The 4,760-nt window shown below is 42.4% G+C and overlaps 1 protein-coding gene across 1 annotated transcript in view; it reads left to right on the forward strand.

Annotated features, from left to right (window-relative positions):
• Positions 1-964: 964 nt before the first annotated feature.
• Positions 965-4,760, forward strand: part of LOC108529275 (contactin-associated protein-like 3) — a 219,639-nt gene continuing 215,843 nt past the window's right edge. Inside the window, 1 exon segment of the mRNA XM_017871463.1 lies at positions 965-1,073. The gene's annotated coding sequence lies outside the window, so the exon portion shown is untranslated.

The following is a 4,760-nucleotide window of genomic DNA, read 5'->3' on the forward strand; positions in this document are numbered from 1 at the left end:
CGGGACTCAGAGGTAACCTTTGGGGTGCTTCTGTTACCCATGGTTACACATGGGAACAGAGCTACCCAAGGTGGGAATGGTCCCAGGGGCTCCTCAAGTTTGACGGTGGGGAACACCAGGAGCAGGAGAGCTCTGAGGGTCCTTATGGTCTTATGACAAATAGGGTGATACGGGTCAAACACTCCTTAACCCCCAGCAATTCTTTTAGAACAGAGCTGAAGCAATAGTCACCCTGAGGTGAGGGTGACATGCAGGGGTCCTTGGGTTGGAAAGGGCAGGGCAAGTTCCTGCAGTGCTCAAGTTATCAGGCAGAAAGGAGGAGTCTCTGTCTCCTGTAGGCAAATGTCCCCCAGTGATTCCCTGTGAAGAGGTCTGCAGAGTGAGCTTTATTCAGTTCATCACTGCGGGTGTTGCCTTTCCTGGGTCCTGGCTTCACGCAGGTAACTCTGACCTGAATGGCTGGTGCACCTCACCTGTCTTGTCCCCCACAGGTTCTGTGCAGGGGCACTGTGAGAATTTCTAGCCGCTCTTGAGGTTTGGGCACAGAATTCACAGTACTTCTGTGTGTGTGTACCTAAAGAATCTAAGCATCAAATTGAGTTTAAAGTCGTGTTGGATGGGTGGTGCACCCAGACATCCTGCAGAATGGAGAAAATGTGGGACATTAGGGAACTTTGAGGGCTAATGGACCTGTTTTGTGCCTTCATTATGGTGGAGGTTACATGGCTGAATGCATTTGTCAAAACAAACAGAGCTGTACGCTTTTAAAAAATTAAATACATTCTCTGGAATTTTACTCTGTGTAAATTATAGTGCAATGTAAATTTTACAAATTTAAAAGAATTAAAAATGGAGTGATGATTGCCATACGTCCTAGAATATATTCCTATATATTTTTGGACTATTATTTCTCCCAGGCTGCAATCTGCATGTTAACCATATCACGGTATTTCTCCCGGCAGCTGACTGTGATGCCCCACTGGCCTCTGCCTTGCCTAGGCCATCCTTCAGCAGCTCCTCAGAGCTGTCCAGCAGCCACGGCCCTGGGTTTTCGAGGCTCAATCGAAGAGATGGTGAGTCTGCCTTTTTCCTTGTATTGCTCCTTGGTGACTCTCATTGGATTTTCATTTAACAAAATAAGCATAATTGATTAATACTTTGCAGAAGGAAGTAAAATTCCGAATAAGCATATTTGTTCACATTTGAAACTCCAAGAATGTATTTGACGGGAATAAATTGATCACTTAGGCTTCCTGGTCCTGCCAGGTCTCCCTTGGTACAATCTTTGTGTGCCTTGGGTAAGTCACACCTGTCTTTGTCAGTGTTTGAACTCTTTGTATATCCCTTGCAATATCTGAGTATTATTTGTGAAAGGCCTTAGATTCTGCCATGTCTTTTTTTTTTTTTTTACCTTGGATTCTTTTTTTCTGCCACAGTATACATTTTGTTGTCCCAGATTATTTAATTATTCCTATTTGGATGAGAAAATTGGCAAAGTAAAGAAGTGTTTAAAAAGATTTTCATGTTTTAACTACAACTCTTAGTTTATTTCTTATTATGGTGGACTTGATTCTCTCTTTAGCATCTACTGTAGAGAAGTAAGCATGTGATGGTTTATTCATGCTCCACTGTGGTGATTCCATTCATAGTTGTAAACATATCTCATGAGGACTGTGTTTCTTTTACATATGCTTTAGCAGAAGTGCAGAAAATTGAATGTGGTCTTGCTGTGTAAATTAGAGGGAACTTTAAACACCAAATATATCGTGATGAGGAATCATCCTGGCATTTCTGAGCACAAACTCAGGTGGAACTCCTTTGAATAAATTCTCAGAGGAAATTATATTTACACTATTAATAAAATGCATTTGTAGGCGTATATTAAAAAGATTCAAAAGTGTACACTGTATTTTATGTAATTATGCTTTCGTTTTTTCTTATTGACCTTGTTCTTTTTTTTTTTTTCTTTTTGGAGACGGAGTCTCGCTCTGTCACCCAGGCTGGAGTGCAGTGGCATGATCTCGGCTCACATGCAATGCCTCCGCCTGCCCTGGGTTGCACGGCATTCTCCCCTGCCTCAGGCCTCCTCCAAGTAGCTGGGCTGCAGGCGCCCACCACCACGCGCCGGCTAATTTCTTCGTTTTTTTTTTTTTTTTTTTTTTTAGTAAGAGATGGGATTTCACCATGTTAGCCAAGATGGTCCTCCGTCTCCTGACCCCATGATCCACCCCTTCGGCCTCCCAAAGTGCTGGGATTACAGGCGTGAGCCACCACGCCCAGCCTCTGTTTTTTTTTTTTTTTTTTTTTTTTTTAACTCCCTGTTGCGTTTCTTGGTGTTTTCTGTATTTAAGCACATTTCATGCATTGTACATTGGACCAAATAAATATGTTCTGGCAATTGTTACAGGCAGTGTGGTTATGAAACATGAGCAACATAAATTTTCATTTTTCTTTTGATTTTTCTTAAGTCTGTGATTTCATTTGGTGCAGAGATTTGGGCTCTGTTTTGTGACTTTAGATTTTATTCCTGCAGAGCCTCAGTGGATGGTCTTTATCATTGGAACAGTGACTAAGCCTGGGCACGGGGGATAAAGGAAAACAAGGGCAGTCTCAAGCCATAACGCTTCTTGATGTCAAATCATGTTTTGTCCTAAAGTACGTGACTCTGGCATTCTTTATCATAGGGATCATTTTTATTCTTAGTTCATGTTCCTGTAACTCATCATGCAAAAAAACATGATACCAATCTTAATAAAATTTATTTTCATGTTAATGAAGTTAGAAAAACAGGTCTATTTTATTACTTTAGCTAGCTACCAACTGAGTTTATTACAAATTCATTGTTGTTGCTTTTTTTAATTGGTCTTGACTTTTTTCTTCTCCCTCATGGTAGCCTGCAGTATTCATCCATGGAGTTCCAAATTGGGAGTGATTTATTGAAGGCTATAGATTATCTCTAGTGTTTTAATATCCTTTATTAGTTTCAGAATGGTCTATGGAAGAGTGACTGAACAAATGTTCTGATCATAAATAATTAAACTAACAAATAATGACCCCCGTCTCAGACATTAAAGCCTTTCTCCAGTGGAGTGTCAAGATCTCAGAGCTGAAAATTAGCAGGCAGAAAACAAGTAGTTTCCCAGTTGTGCAGCCCAGTGCCTTGTACCAATGTGATGGGAAGATGCCATGGAAACAGCTCAAACCTTAGCCTGAGGGGTGAGAGGGGAAGAAGGTAGCTATGCATCCCGTCTGGCCCAGTGTAAGGGATCCAAGTGGACTTTTTGGAGGTGTCTTTCTTCACGCCTCTTGGATACCACACATAAACTGATTCTTCCGTGCCACTAAATGATGAACCCATAGGCCAAACAAGTTAATGCACTTTTATAAGGAACTATTTAGTTCCCTTTAATGGGGAAGACTCAATTTTTCCACCAAAGGTTTCATAAGTTATGAAGCATAATCCAGAATTACTTTCAACTTGCAAAAATGCACTGTCATGAATATTGCACACATGGGATTGTAACTAAGTAAATATGTTTTTGCTTTCCACATCTTCATAGTTAGAATTTCAGTACAGCCTCTAACATGGTATTGGCTCATTTGAGGGTAAAGTGACCTGTTGTAATTCTTTTTTTTTTTTTTTTTTTTTTTTTTTTGAGGTGGAGTCTTACCCTGTTGCCAGGCTGGAGTGCAGTGGCGTAATCTTGGCTCACTGCAACCTCTGCCTCCCGGGCTCAAGTGATTCTCCTGCCTCAGCCTCCCAAGTAGCTGGGACTACAGGTACCCGCCACCACGCCCAGCTAATTTTTGTATTTTTAGTAGAGACGGGGTTTCACCATGCTGGCCAGGATGGTCTCAATCTCCTGACCTTGTGACTCACCCGTCTTGGCCTCCCAAAGTGCTGGGATTATAGGCGTGAACCACCACGCCTGGCCAACCTGTTGTCAATTTAAGAGACTAAGGGTCAGTGTGCATTTCTATACCTTTCACATTGCATCACTTGAAGCTAAGAAGAACTCTGTGGTATGTTACATGTAAAAATAAGATGTGTCATTGAAACCATTTAATTATTTTAACATATGTTTGTTATTCCTTTTTCTGTAACCTCTTCTGACACTAATTGAAAATTTCGCCTGCCTGTCTCTGTAGACTCCACCTCTGAGTGGAGTCTGACAGCTGTCTGAAAGCTTTGAAGAGAGCAGTGGATCTCCCAGCACGGAGGTTGAGATCTGAGAATGGACAGACTGCCTGCTCAAGTGGGTCCCTGACCCCTGAGTAGCCTAACTGGGAGACATCCCCCACTAGGTGCAGACCGACACTTCACATGGCGGGGTACACCCCTGAGACGAAGCTTCCAGAGCAAGAATCAGACAGCAGCACTCACTGTTGAACAATATTCTATCTTCTGCAGCCTCTGCTGCTGATACCCAGGCAAACAGGGCCTGGAGTGGACCTCAGGCAATCTCCCACAGACCTACAGCTGAGGGTCCTGACTATTAGAAGGAAAACTAACAAGCAGAAAGGACACCCACACCAAAACCCCATCAGTATGTCACCAGCATCAAAGACAAAAGGCAGATAAAACCACAAAGATGGGGAAACAGCAGGACAGAAAAGCTGGAAATTCAAAAAATCAGAGCTCATCTCCCCCTCCAAAGGAATGCAGCTCATCACCAGCAATGGAACAAAGCTGGATGGAGAATGACTATGATGAGTTGAGAGGAGAAGGCTTCAGTCAATCAAACTTCTCAGAGCTAAAG

The sequence above is a fragment of the Rhinopithecus bieti genome, unplaced genomic scaffold (genome assembly GCF_001698545.2).
Source record: "Rhinopithecus bieti isolate Rb0 unplaced genomic scaffold, ASM169854v2 scaffold_6063, whole genome shotgun sequence".
Lineage (NCBI taxonomy): Eukaryota > Metazoa > Chordata > Mammalia > Primates > Cercopithecidae > Rhinopithecus > Rhinopithecus bieti.